The sequence below is a fragment of the Salvelinus fontinalis genome, chromosome 7, assembly GCF_029448725.1.
Source record: "Salvelinus fontinalis isolate EN_2023a chromosome 7, ASM2944872v1, whole genome shotgun sequence".
Lineage (NCBI taxonomy): Eukaryota > Metazoa > Chordata > Actinopteri > Salmoniformes > Salmonidae > Salvelinus > Salvelinus fontinalis.
This window is the reverse complement of record NC_074671.1, coordinates 13,205,345-13,221,411: the sequence shown is the minus strand read 5'-3', so window position 1 is coordinate 13,221,411 and position 16,067 is coordinate 13,205,345. Positions and strand designations below refer to the sequence as shown.

The 16,067-nt window shown below is 44.0% G+C and overlaps 1 pseudogene; it reads right to left on the bottom strand.

Annotated features, from left to right (window-relative positions):
* Nucleotides 1–7,029: 7,029 nt before the first annotated feature.
* On the bottom strand, nucleotides 7,030–15,593 carry LOC129858899 (uncharacterized; annotated as a pseudogene).
* Between the last annotated feature and the right edge of the window lie 474 nt (nucleotides 15,594–16,067).

Sequence of the window (16,067 nt, the reverse complement as noted above, 5' to 3'; positions counted from 1 at the left end):
CCAAAAGTGCAAATTTAAATAAATGTATACAAAATTACCTGATTTAGTAATTTTAAATATTACTAATATACATTTTATACATGCAAATTATACGCATCCACAAAAATGTTTTTGTGTCAGAGGAAACACCTGGTGACCGTGTCAGCGTGCTTGCGCCTGGCCCGCCAAAGGAGTTGCTACAGCGCGATGAGACAAGGACATCCCAGCCGGCCAAACCCTCCCCTAACTCGGACGACGCTGGGCCAATTGTGCGTCGCCTCATGGGACTCCCGGTCACGGCCGGCACGGGTCTCGAACCAGCATCTGTAGAAATGCAGTTGAGATGCAGTGTCTTAGACCGCTGTGCCACTTGGGTGGCTCCATCCACAAAGTTTTTAATGCTTATCAATTTGCACAACGTATCAAAATACTAAATACCACACAGGACTCTTAAAGAATTTCTTTAATATGTTAATTGTGTTTATTTGATCACAGAAACAATGAGGAAAATATAGAAAAATAAATAAATAATGAGATGTTAATTATATAAAGCGTAATCATCTGCCAGAGAGTAGCCCTAATGAGCCCAAACGCCAAGTAATACATTTGGGCCAGATAACTCTCACCGGAATCGGCCAGAGCTCAATCCCCGTATCCTAGCCATAAGTAATACTGCCGAAGGCGGCCCAGACTCGGGCCACATGACGTTGGCCGAGTCTGACTCTCAGCCGAGTACCATTTCCTCTTGATTCGGCCCATACCTGACAAACTCAGGACCTCTGCCTTGCTAGCACACGTGACCGCCCTCCTGAGGCTTCTTACCAGTCGTTGCCACACAAAAAGCAAGCTGTTCGCTGGCGCAAGTGGGGACACTTCAGACTGAGGAGTGTGCTACACTAGCTAGTTAGTACACGATAGCTAAATAGCAACACAACACTGTGCCCCACACGCCACGCACCCTTGTCTGCCGTCCACAGATAGCCCTACTCAGCTAGCCTAGTTATCTGTATTCCAGTCAGTCTATGTAGCCAGTTGGCACTTTGCTATGTTAAATCTGTTATTTGTTCTAATGAATATCTCCAATTCATGAATGTTGAATGTCAAAACTTAATCTGATAAAGCACTGAAAGGGCAGTTACCCACTCAATTCAACATGTATTTTTTCCTCACTAAAGTGGTTTATCTTTATGGCTAGCTAGCCCACTATAATATCTGCAGACTGCAGTAATTACATGCTGCTCCCACTACAGTCCGTGCCCAGTGCCATTGAGGATACTTCTAACAGTCAGACATGTGTTGACTCGTACTGCAGGATTTTCCCTCCCGTTTCCATGGGAGAGCTGGATGAATGCCACACACCACAACCTCAAGCTGAGTGAAGGAGGTGGCTGCAGCTATGGTCTACAACAGTCTCCGCCATGACAAGAAAAGGCACGCACCGCTGTGAGGGATCCTGCCCAACCCAAATGCTTCAAAAGGCATCATTACACAAGAGGTTGTCTGTTTTGACAGGTGTTTATCAAACGGAAACCACCAGAACATTAACCCTCACGAGACTTAAAAAGTGAATAAAAAGTGATTGTTTGATTGAAATTGTTTTATCATAAACGACTGATTCATTACATGTTGGCTACATATTTTGTTTCCTGATCTGGTTTAATAAATCCTGACTGCTGTCTCTGGGCCAGTCTTGTTTGGCACATGCATGGCCAATACCGCTCCAAATACAATACATTTCCATGCTGCTATATAATGTTTTTATTTTTATATATTTTTTTATATAACCTTTCTTTAACTATGCAAGTCATTATGTATCTCATTAATCATTTACATAAACGTCTGTGTGTGCTACATTGTGATGGGTTGTCCTGCGTTGACAGTTGCAATGGTCAAAATAACAAGTGTTACAAATGTTTTTACTTTGATTTTGGTCTAAGTACCAGTTCTACAAGATGTGCACTCTGCACGCACGCACGCACATACACACACACACACATACACACACACACATAGTTGTAGTGTGTTGATGATCTATGCCAATGCCACCCCAGGTTTAAACAAGAGCATGGGGAGCTCTGCCTAATAATACAGCACAATACAGATTATTAGCAGAGAATGGGGAGCTCTGCCTAGTAATACAGCACAATACAGATTATTAGCAGAGAATGGGGAGCTCTGCCTAATAATACAGCACAATACAGATTATTAGCAGAGAATGGGGAGCTCTGCCTAGTAATACAGCACAATACAGATTATTAGAAGAAAATGGGGAGCTCTGCCTAGTAATACAACACAATACAGATTATTAGCAGAGAATGGGGAGCTCTGCCTAGTAATACAGCACAATACAGATTATTAGCAGAGAATGGGGAGCTCTGCCTAGTAATACAACACAATACAGATTATTAGAAGGGGCTTCAATTGGGTAGGGCAGCTAGCTCAAGATGGAAAATGTAAAAGTAGGCTAGAAAAAAAGGAACAAAAATCATTCCAATCCCGATGAAAATACAACGTCTGTTTAGTGTAAAGGAAAAATGCCAGCCTGTTTGCTTTGTCAGCCAGCCGTTTAGGCAGTGCGTGTTGCTTTGAATTGATGTTGACATTTGAACTCGGCCTTGTAAGCTCACTGCCAGCTGTTTTATGCACCATTTACTTTAACATTGATGTCTGCATCGGCTGCGACGAGAAAATAAGCTTCACCTAAAATAAATGAAATTTGCGCATCAAATAGCCTACCAAATAGCTGATTGTTGAGTTGCAACGGTCAGTGAAAAGCACTTAAATAGGTATTTTGCATTACTTCAAGCCACAATCTTTGGAAAAACATAGTCCAGGAAGCAAATGGCTAATGCTGAATAGAGAAGACAAAGAAAATACTAATATGTTTCTATTTATCAAAATGCTCAACTCCAAATTAAGCGAACAGTAGCCTATCTTATTGGCACCAGAAGAGATCATTGGCCAAATCCCTCTGTGAGTGCACACAAATTCAATATCTTTATCATTGGATCAGTACCACTAACCACGTTTCCATCGACAGTTTTTGAGTAAAGTCATACCATATTTAAAAAAAAAATCAAGACTGCTGTGATGGAAACAGGAAGTTATGGTATAATTATTTTTTTGTTCAAATCAAATTAATTTGTTCAAATCAAGTCAAATGTTATTGGTCACATACACATATTTAGCAGATGTTATTGTGTGTGTAGCGAAAAGTTTGTGTTCCTTGCTCCAACAGTGCAGTAGTAGGGTAGTAGGGGGTAGCTAGCCCCCTGGAGTAAGTGATGCTTACCTTCATGCTGATAATTACCTGACACATAAGAAAAGTCACAACCAGGTTGATGGAAACATGAAATGCTGGTATAATTTTAAATGCCAACAGACAATTTGTTTGTTCAACACGGTGAGATCTTTTTGTGTTGTTAAAATTAATTTTGTGAGAAATGGCTGTGGAAACATACAGAAGAGTATTAAGGCCAAGAGATGAGAAAAGAAATGGAGGGGTGATGGTACTTGTGGCAATATTTAGAGAGTAAAGTGGCAACATAATAGAGACACCATTTTGACAATGACGTTGCAGTTATATTTCAAGATGAATGTTGGTTGCATGTTTCCTTGGCTCCCTGTTACTGTGCCCGCCACTGCTGAAATGCCTGAGTTAGATGACCTGCTGAAACTATACTTTAGAATTGGCTTTAGTAGCAAGGAAATCCTTGCTCTTTTAGCACATATAAGTCTTAGGACCAGGAAGCGGTTGTGCCACAGATTATTTTCAGATAGAGGGACCGTGGTTACATATAGGTAGAGATGGGTGGGTTGTGTGTGTATGCAGGTGTGTGTGTGGAGGCAGTAACAAGTAGGGGTAAAACAAAAGAACGGCCATCAATCTAATGATCTGATACACTAGTTCAAACAGGCGTCACTGTGCAGTGTGCACTCACGATTATCAATCATCTAATCAGGGGCGCAACTTTGGTTTTAGAAGTGGGGGTGACATAACAATTTAATTATTCTTAATTTTTTCCCCCAGTTGGATAAACTCTCCAAACAGCCCACTCGACCACTCGGAGGTGTCCACATGGTCCTAAAGCACACCGTTGACTCATTTTGTATCACTTTGCAACCGCACGGCAAGCGGTACCGTTGTGCCAAGTCTAGGTCCAAAAGGCTTCTTATCAGCTTCTACCCCCAAGCCAAAAGACTCCCGAACAGCTAATCAAATGGCTACCCGGACTATTTGCATTGACCCCCCCACTCCTTTTTTTATGCTGCTGATACTCGCTGTTTATTATCTATGCATAGTCACTTTATCTCTACCTACATGTACAGCTCAATTACCTTGACTAGCCTGTACCCGGCACACTGACTCAACCGGTACCCCCTCTATATAACCACCTTATTGTTATTTTATACTTTAGTTTATTTAGTAAATATTTTCTTAACTCTTATTTTTCTTAAAACTGCATTGTTGGTTAAGGACTTGTAAGTAAGCATTTCACATTAAGGTCTACGTCTGTTGTATTCGGCTCATGTGACAAATCAAATGTGATTTGATTTTATGATGTCAATTGCTAACCAACACTTCAGACTAAACTTTTTCAATACCTGGTTCGTATACCCATTGTTGCCTTAGCATTTACTGCTAGATATTATCAGTTAAAATGTCTTTCCTACCCTACAAGGCTAATTATTCTGTGAGCTGATCCATGCCAAAACCAGTTGAGAGCTGCATACTCTTGCTGCCTGCATATTCTGCTGAAACTAGTCTGTGTGCTGCGCCCATGTGACTATAATTCACATGCTTTGCGATTGTGTAGGCTACTTTGTGTACTTTCTCTATTGTACTACATAACAGATCAGTCATATACCTCCACTACACTACTTAGATACGCATCAGTAGGGATTAAGAAGTGAGTAAGCAATGCCCAAGGAAAAAATGGGTATACCGCCTATACCTGCCCTACGCTACACCACTGGCCCATTGTGTTTTACAAAAAGCGCACTCTCTTGCATGAGTGCACAGGTGGGTGATTATGCAACTACGGGCACTTCCATGTCCTCGGGTCAATTTTGGGGATTTTATAAAAAATAAAACAAATACAAATATGTTTATGTTAAATTCACACTGGAATCACCCCATACTTTTTTAAACACCTCTCTATCAAGTATTTTAGCTACTTTTCAAATGCATTTTTCACCTCAATTTCACTATTTTGCCCTTGTCCCTGACCCAGACTTTTAAGCTTCTACTATGTTTTTCTATGAGAAAACATTAATAATTACACATTATATGATGTTATGTACTACAGAAAGAGTCGATTAAATAAAATCCATATCAATATTTATTGTGAGTATGCCCTTTATATTGTTTTTTACACAAAATATACCTGTCCTTTGGGAGTGGTGTCACTGAGGACAAATTCCTCATTAATAAAGTTTTTTCAAGAGAATGTTAATTTAGTTACCATGGAAACGTATTATGACACTGAAGCACATGGCTGCAGTGGACAGTTGTTCCAGATGTGATGTCCAGAAGTTGAAGAAAAATCAATATAAATATTTTTTGTGTAGAGAATATTTAAATTGTCAGTCATTTCCAAACAGGCTATAATTATTTAATTTGTGAAAGTGGTGGAAATTACACAAACATATTATCTTATTCGTTTTTACTTAACTTTTTTAAAAACTTAATGAAGCCTCCAGTGAGGATCCATGGCACGAAACCTCCAGTGAGGAGTTATGGCACGAGGCCTCCAACGAAGGACGTCAGTCCGGAGCCTTCAGCAACGCCCTCTAGTCCGGAGCCTCCAGCGTCTCCCTCTAGTCCTGAGCCTCCAACGACGCTCTCTAGTCCGGAGCCTCCAGCGACGCTCTCTAGTCCGGAGCCTCCAGCGACGCTCTCTAGTCCGGAGTCTCCAGCGACGCCCTCTAGTCCGGAGCCTCCAGCGACGCCCATTAGTCCGGAGTCTCCAGCGACGTCCTCTAGTCCGGAGCCTCCAGCGTCGCCCTCTAGTTCGGAGCCTCCAGCGACGCCCTCTAGTCCTGAGCCTCCAGCGACGCCCTCTAGTCCGGAGCCTCCAGCGACATCCTCTAGTCCGGAGCCTCCAGCGTTGCCCTCTAGTTCGGAGCCTCCAGCGACGCCCTCTAGTCCGGAGCCTCCAGCGACGCCCTCTAGTCCGGAGCCTCCAGCGACGCCCTCTAGTCCGGAGCCTCCAGCGACGCCCTCTAGTCCGGAGCCTCCAGCGACGGGCTTCAGTCAGGAGCAGCCAGAGTCTCCCTCCTGTCCGGAGCAGCCAGAGTCTCCCTCCTGTCCGGAGCAGCCAGAGTCTCCCTCCTGTCCGGAGCAGCCAGAGTCTCCCTCCTGTCCGGAGCAGCCAGAGTCTCCCTCTTGTCCGGATCAGCCAGAGTCTCCATCCTGTCCGGAGCAGCCAGAGTCTCCCTCCTGTCCGGAGCAGCCAGAGTCTCCCTCCTGTCCGGAGCAGCCAGAGTCTCCATCCTGTCCGGAGCAGCCAGAGTCTCCATCCAGTCCGGAGCAGCCAGAGTCTCCATCCCGTCCGGAGCAGCCAGAGTCTCCCTCCTGTCCGGAGCAGCCAGAGTCTCCCTCCTGTCCGGGGCCCGCTGCGAGGGTCCCCGTTCCGGGGTCGGCGGTAAGGGCCCCGTCCCGCACCAGAGCCGCCACCGCGGTGAAATGCCCACCCAGACCCTCCCATATTGGTTCAGGTTTTGCGGCCGGAGTCCGCACCTTTGTTTCCTGTTTAGTGTTTTCAGGACTGTTCGTTTGTCGTTTTTGTTGTTTGTCAAGTGTTTTGGTATTTTATTAAAAAATATGACCACTTACCACACTGCACCTTGGTCCTCCTCTCCTTCTCCAGACGACAATCGTTACACTTTAGGCTAATTTAATCATATTTTAAATGAATTGAATCTAGAAAATGCTCCAAGGTGTGCGCACAAGTTGAAAACTAAGTGGTATTTATCTTTATTTTTAGAAGATGCCACATAAAACAACACAGAGGTCACAGACATGTAGAAACAAAATAAAACATTATCCTATACGATGCCAGGAACATCTGCAAAAAGACAGGGAGAGATACTGGAAGAAAAAAAGAGAAGGGAGAAGTGAAATCTATCTCTGAGCTTACAAAGCGAGAACAAAGAAACGAGATGAAAATGAAAATGTAACCAACGGAATAGAAGACAGACTTTAAAGAGAACAGTTGCAATGGAGACCGACCTATCAGGCAACACACCACCTCAGTCACCAGATGACTTGCAGCCAGAACATGAGGCCAACATACCTGCCCCTAACTTACCTGCCCCTGATGCACACCCTGATACCCCTTCCTCATCATCTGCAACATGAATGAGAAGTCAAATACTTGCTGGAAGGAAAAAGGTTGGAAGAGGTCGCTCAAAAGCATACAGAGATCTTAGTATGACAAATGTCAAACTTGATAATGCTTTACGGAAAGCTGAGAAGTACAAAAAAAGGTTTGATCGACTGATGAACAAAATGAAGAGACAAGATTCCCCAAAGACAAAGAAGCAAATGAAGGGAACTCCGAAGAACTTGAGAAGGATTTTATTGTTTCAAAATGCCATCATTGCAGAGTTAAAACAAAAGTATAAAAAAAATGTGCAGTGCCAAAGACAAACAAGTGGCTTCAAAAATGCTAAGGCAACATCCTGAGAAAGTATGGCCTGGTCAAAGCCGCAAACAGAAAACCCTCTGTTCCCCCCATGTCTGTGTGTGGAATTGTTTGTTGTAAAGTGTTTGTGCACTCTGACTGGTTCGCGGCGGGATATTTTGTACCCATATTTTGTTGTTCTGGGTGCCATTGGGTGTTTCCATATTAAACTGCTCCGGTTATTACCCAGTTCTGCTCTCATGCGCCTGACTTCCCTGCAGCCAGTCACGCACCTCTTACAATCACAAGGTGATCAGCTGCAGCAACATTGAGAAAGTTATTGAGTCTTTGTGCTGTGAGAACCTGAAGAAAGAGTGCATGTGTAGAGAGTGCTCCCTTTGTCAAGCCAAACAGCTTAAAACATCTGACATCTGAGAGAAGAAAAACCAAGAGGGAAACATGGAGAAGTTCACTGTAAAAGAAAAGGTATGTGGCACACTGTAGATTCTACTGGAGGACTTCTCCAAAGGATTGAAAGTGAAGTTGGGGAAACACGTGTACAATATTCGACACCAATACTCAACTGGGAGAATTAACAGAATCTGGGGAAAGAGGAGATCATTGTTCATATTGACTTTGCAGAGAACTACCTGTGTAAATACACCAGTGAAATCCACGCAGTTCACTTTGGTGATTCTCACAGCAGGTGACCCTCCACACGTGTTGGATACTACCACAAATGATACAGTTTCACTTTGCTCACTGAGCTCAATATGCGGCATGGACCCCCCTCTGTTATCTGGGCCCATCTCTCAAAAACACTGGCCTACTTCCTTGAGCTCTGCCCATCGGCTACTGCTGTACACGTTGTGAGTGATGGGCCTACAACCCAGTATAGGTCTGAAATGTTTGACGATGGTTGTTGTTCAAAATGTTTGCATTAAAATATTGTTTTCATATGTTGTTGTCTTTTACATAGATTTCATTTCCATCACACCTTGTCATTTCTATCACACCTTGTCATTTCCACCACACCTTGTCATTTCCATCACACCTTGTCATTTCCATCACACCTTGTCATTTCCATCACACCTTGTCATTTCCACCTCACCTTGTCATTTCCATCACACCTTGTCATTTCCATCACACCTTGTCATTTCCATCACACCTTGTCATTTCCACCACACCTTGCCATTTCCATCACAACCCATATTTTGAGGTAAATTAGTATATTATGTATAATTGACCTACATTTATTAGTTTTAGATATGGAAATCATATGGTTGTTATCATAATCTCACAAAAAGGTTGGGTGGAAACATCTTATTTTTCATGATAAATAAATGTTTTCAGCTGTCACCAAGGCAAGTTTATACATTCAGGCATCATGTTGAATTATTAATACTAGGAAAACCTTATAAATCACTTTAAATAATATTCAATACAAGTTCATGTACAAGTGTATAAGAAATCCGTTATAAATCAATTGTGTGATATTTCATTTTCAACTAAAATTGATGTTTAATGACGTGACGGAAATTACATTTGTGTATGGCTGTCTGGGAAAATTGACAAAACATATAAATTCCTGAATAGTACAATTGCAGCCATTATTAGATATAGTTCCTAGAGAAATCAAAGACAAGTACAATACTGGTAAAATGGTGTTTGAATAAGTTTTAATTTCTGAAAGTTTGCACAGCCAAAGTGCCCAAAGTTGCATAATCACCCAGATATTACGGCTGCTGTCCTATCAGAATCACCAACCTGTCACACACTGAAGGCCTATAAGTTTGACACTGCGCAAACATGTCTATAAAATATATAAACGCTGTTAAGATATTGTTTCAAGAAAGGAGTGTATATATTTGGCCTGGCGAAGAGGTTTTAGGCGCTGACTGAATGGAAGCTGATAATTCTGAGGTTAAATTCTGAGGTTTTTACTCTGCTGGTCTCAGGAAGAAATGAAGAGTCTCACTGTACGAGACTGATTCAAGACAGAGTGTCAGAGTGTCTCCGACACCAAGACACTCAATATGTGGTCTCGGTCTCGACAACACTGGGGCCAGGGCCCCTAGGCACATACCCTGTGTAGCCGGTCGGTAATTTGGTGATGATTAGGCCTTCTACACGTTTTAGATAGCTGGCTAGAATACCTTACCTAGCAATCAAAAAAATGTTAGCTTACTTGGGCTAATTGAGTGACTGTCAGTGACTGGCATAACAAGTGGATACACTACACTATTTTTCGCTACATATTCGTCGCCAGACCCACTGGCTCCAGGTCATCTATAAGTCTTTGCTAGGTAAAGCTCCACCTTACCTCACCTCACTGGTCACCATAACAACACCCACCCGTAGCACGCGCTCCAGCAGGTATATCTCACTGGTCATCCCCAAAGCCAACACCTCCTTTGGCTGCCTTTCCTTCCAGTTCTCTGCTGCCAATGACTGGAATGAATTGCAAAAATCGCTGAAGTTGGAGACTTTTATCTCCCTCACTAACTTTAAGCATCAGCTATCTGAGCAGCTGTACACAGCCCATCTGTAAATAGCCCATCCAACTACCTACCTCATCCCCATATTGTTTTTATTTCGTTTTTTGCTCTTTTGCACACCAGTATTTCTACTTGCACATCATCATCTGCACATCTATCACTCCAGTGTTAATTTGCTAAATTGTAATTACTTCGCTACTATGGCCTATTTATTGCCTTACCTCCTTACTCCATTTGCACACATTGTATATAGATGTTTTCTATTGTGTTATTGACTGTACGTTTGTTTATTCCACATGTAACTCTGTGTTGTTGTTTTTGTCGCACTGCTTTACTTTATCTTGGCCAGGTCACAGTTGTAAATGAGAACTTGTTCTCAACTGGCCTACCTGGTGAAATAAAGAATGTAATAAAAATGAATTAAAAATGTATAAATAGAAAACTAACACCTCACCATCAAAGGTCACACAAGCTGAGCCTCACACACTTTAACATCACAGGGAATCTTTAACATCACAGGGAATCTTACTGCATATGACACATACTGGTCTACTATAGACCTACATTGATACCTATTGGTCCACTATAGACCTTAACTGTGAGGCACCTCTTTTTTGAGGAAGAACAAGTACTGTACAACAGAAAGAAGGCAGCTAGACAGACTGGGAGGTTTCACCACCTGCTAGCCAGCACCAGTACTGCAAGGTGGCCCAGACACTAGGAACACACAGGTAAACCTTAAACATCAAGTCACTTGGTTTCCATGACACTGGCCAATGATGTGAGAGCATTAAGGTATCAAGCATATAATAAGAATGACTACAATACTACAAGACATTCCCTTTCAATGGTCTATGATTCAGATTTTATGGGATCGAGCACGTGCTGGAAACACTTCCAGTTCAGAGGTCGGAGCAGCTGATTGGTCAGCCCTTTATTTGGCAACCAACGGTGACCTCAGACTGATCCCAATTCACACCCTATTCCCCAGCCTGCACACAACTTTAACCCCTAACCCCTATGTGGCTCTGGTAGTGCACTATATGGAGAAATAGGGTGTAATTTGAGACACAACCCTCGTAAAAGGTAATGTTCAAGCACGGTTGTAGTCAATTCCATTTCAATTCCAGTCAAATTAAAACAATCATTGATCAATGTGTAATAAACCCCTGACAATGAGGTGGAACTGGTTAAGGAGGAGCTTGAGGCTATACTGTATACTCTCACATGACATGACCTTCCGGGTCGACAAGCAGCTTGTGAATGCATGTAAGCCAAACTATCTATTCACCCTGCACTAAAACGTAAAGGTGGTCCTTAGAGGCTGTCAGGTACAGCAAGCACCTGCCTTCCTGCACACACTATCTCTCTGTCCTAACAAATCTGCCCACATGCATGCAGGCAAACACGCTTTCTCTCTCTTCACAGATCTGACAACACACACCTTCTTAAGACATACTGTACCTTTCTTAGATCTATGTTTTGGACATCAAGAATGCAGCACATAATGTGGATGGACATTAAAATGTAATATTGAAAGTGCAAACGTGCCATCTTGTGCTATGACATTATTAACACCCGGTTGGAATCCCCCCATTTCACTTCAGCAATGGTTTAGTCCGGCATCCCCTCGATTGGGTCTTCTTTGCATAGTCCACCCATCCAACAATCCAAACACTCTATTAAATGATGTGTTAACAAAATAATGTTTCAACCATGTAGTCTTGGTGATATCTTCCAGATTCATACCATCAATTTTATAAATGTTGGGTGAAAAATCTGTACAAAACCATTATGTTCCAGTACCTCCCAGCTCAGATATAGTCTTCTCCCAGTTCAGGTCCTTCCTCAGGCCTGGTCCATGAAACACTCAGCTTTTGGCACAGTTAGTCTCCACTCTGTAGTGTAAAGATGGATTACTATTCCATGTGATGCTGAGATCTATTAACTGTCCTGGGTGAACACTCAGGGTCACAGTGTGTGTGGGTCTTCTGTGCAACTGCATGCATGGTTGTGTGTGTGCGTGTGTAACTTACTGATGATAAAAAGACAAGGCAAGGTGAAAGGAGTGCATTACCATGGTTATGCTGTGGGGCCGTTTCTATAGCTACAGGTATGCATTGGGATGCTGTTACCATGGTGACAAACAAAAGTGTGGCGTTGCTTAAGGCATCATATTAGATGGCTGGTTTCTTCTCCTGAGACAATACATTTAGTTTATGAAATCTAGTCACATAGAAGACAGCTGTAATCAGGTGCAGAAATCTGGTTGGCTCACCTGACAGCCTCGTTCTCCAACAGAGACCAAGGATCAGGGGTTAAAGGTGCCTGAGCAGAATGTACATTCACATTTTAGATCTTATCGAGGGCTACTTACAGTAGTGAATGGATTTTTAAAATATATTTTTAAACTTTTACTCATACTGGTCCCACGTGGGAATCAAACCCACAACCCTGGCGTTGCAGGCGCCATTCTCTACCCACTGAGCCACTCAGGACATACCAAATGTCATGGAGCCAAAGATTAATGTTGACCAGACCAGATACCTACCAAACTTCAGGGTGTCATTCTCTAGGTGTTCTGCCACGTTGGCGTGTTGTTCGTTGCCTAGGAGACAGTTCTGAGACTCACTGAGAGGACTGGGACGTCTGCAGTACTGGGAATAAAATAATAGGTTTTCAAACATCTGATTGATTATGCATTACTGAACATACAGTATGTCACAAAAGTGAGTACACCCCTCACATTTTTGTAAATATTTGAGTATATCTTTTCATGTGACAACACTGAAGAAATGACACTTTGCTACAATGTAAAGTAGTGAGTGTACAGCTTGTATAACAGTGTAAATTTGCTGTCCCCTCAAAATAACTCAACACACAGCCATTAATGTCTAAACTGCTGGCAACAAAAGTGAGTACACCCCTAAGTGAAAATGTCCAAATTGGGCCCAATTAGCCATTTTCCCTCCCCGGTGTCATGTGACTCGTTAGTGTTACAAGGTCTCAGGTGTGAATGGGGAGCAGGTATGTTAAATTTGGTTTCATCGCTCTCACACTCCCTCATACTGACTGGTCACTGGAAGTTCAACATGGCACCTCATGGCAAAGAACTCTCTGAGGATCTGAAAAAAATAATTGTTGCTCTACATAAAGATGGCCTGGGCTATAAGAAGATTGCCAAGACCCTGAAACTGAGCTGCAGCACGGTGGCCAAGACCATACAGCGGTTTAACTGGACAGGTTCCACTCAGAACAGGCCTCGCCATGGTCGACCAAAGAAGTTGAGTGCACGTGCTCAGCGTCATATCCAGAGGTTGTCTTTGGGGAATAGACGTATGAGTGCTGCCAGCATTGCTGCAGAGGTTGAAGGGGTGGGGGGTCAGCCTGTCAGTGCTCAGACCATACGCCGTACACTGCATCAAATTGGTCTGCATGGCTGTCGTCCCAGAAGGAAGCCTCTTCTAAAGATGATGCAAAGAAATCCCGCAAACAGTTTGCTGAAGACAAACAGACAAAGGACATAGATTACTGGAACCATGTCCTGTGGTCTGATGAGACCAAGATAAACTTATTTGGTTCAGATGGTGTCAAGCGTGTGTGGCGGCAACCAGGTGAGGAGTACAAAGACAAGTGTGTCTTGCCTACAGTCAAGCATGGTGGTGGGAGTGTCATGGTCTGGGGCTGCATGAGTGCTGCCGGCACTGGGGAGCTACAGTTCATTGAGGGAACCATGAATGCCAACATGTACTGTGACATACTGAAGCAGAGCATGATCCCCTCCCTTCGGAGACTGGGCCGCAGGGCAGTATTCCAACATGATAACGACCCCAAACACACCTCCAAGACGACCACTGCCTTGCTAAAGAAGCTGAGGGTAAAGGTGAAGGACTGGCCAAGCATGTCTCCAGACCTAAACCCTATTGAGCATCTGTGAGGCATCCTCAAATGGAAGGTGGAGGAGTGCAAGGTCTCTAACATCCACCAGCTCCGTGATGTTGTCATGGAGGAGTGGAAGAGGACTCCAGTGGCAACCTGTGAAGCTCTGGTGAACTCCATGCCCAAGAGGGTTAAGGCAGTGCTGGAAAATGATGGTGGCCACACAAAATATTGACACTTTGGGCCCAATTTGGACATTTTCACTTAGGGGTGTACTCACTTTTGTTGCCAGCAGTTTAGACATTAATGGCTGTGTGTTGAGTTATTTTGAGGGGACAGCAAATTTACACTGTTATACAAGCTGTACACTCACTACTTTACATTGTAGCAAAGTGTCATTTCTTCAGTGTTGTCACATGAAAAGATATACTCAAATATTTACAAAAATGTGAGGGGTGTACTCACTTTTGTGATATACTGTATTTAGATAATTTTTGACGTTACACTAGATAAAACAGTTTAAATCTCTCACGTTTCAGTTTATTCATCTACATCTGATAACCGTTTGTTGGTGCTGTCACATTGATTGACCTTCTGATCGACTGATCAGTTTTGATGACCTTTTATTGGCCTCTGGCTGCAGGGGGATTGTGGGCTGTTCTGGGTCAATATTGCCCGACTGTGCTGGGAACATCAGTCCATCTCCTTGACTGTTATACACCACACAGCACACAATTCACAACACACCACACAGTACCACACCACACACCACACCACATCCCACACCACACAGTACCACTTCCCACAGTACCACACCAGATCCAACATCACACCACAGTACCACACCACACAGTACCACACCACATCCCACACCACACAGTACCACACCACACAGTACCACACCACACAGTACCACTTCCCACAGTACCACACCACACAGTACCACACCAGATCCAACATCACACCACAGTACCACACCACACAGTACCACACCACACAGTACCACACCACACAGTACCACACCAGATCCAACATCACACCACAGTACCACTTCCCACAGTACCACACCAGATCCAACATCACACCACAGTACCACACCACACAGTACCACACCACACAGTACCACACCACACAGTACCACACCACACAGTACCACACCAGATCCAACATCACACCACAGTACCACTTCCCACAGTACCACACCAGATCCAACATCACACCACAGTACCATACCACATCCCACACCACACAGTACCACACCAGATCCAACATCACACCACATACCACACCACACAGTACCACACCACACAGTACCACACCACATCCCACACCACATCCCACACCACACAGTACCACACCAGATCCAACATCACACCACATACCACACCACACAGTACCACACCACACAGTACCACACCACATCCCACACCACACAGTACCATACCACAGTACCATACCACAGTACCACACCAGATCCAACATCACACCACAGTACCATACCACAGTACCATACCACAGTACCACACCACATCCCACACCACACAGTACCATACCACAGTACCATACCACAGTACCACCCCACACCACATCCCACAACACACAGTACCATACCACAGTACCACCCCACACCACATCCCACAACACACCACACAGTACCACCCCACACTACCATACCACAGTACGACACCACATCACACCACACCGGCAGAGAGAAGACACTGGTCTAGAGACTGGTTGTTACAAGTAGTGCACATCCATACATCTGGTTCAGATTTCATCCTTCCCACCATCTCCTCCCTCCCTCCAACCTCGTGAAGATGGGTAGCTGCCAGAACTTCTTCCTGTGGAGCTTTGAATGCCTCTGAGGAAGGGGGAGAGACAGGGAGGGGGAGAGAGAGAGAAGGAGGGGGAGAGAGAGGGAGGGAGAGGGGGAGAGAGAGGGAAGGAGGGGGAGAGAGAGGGAGGGAGTGAGGGAGTGAGAGAGGGAGAGATGGGGGGGGTGGAGAGGAGGGAGGGATGGAGAGAGGGCGGGTGGTAGGATAGGGGAGAGAGACGTAGGGTAGAGAGAGAGAGCGAGCGAGTG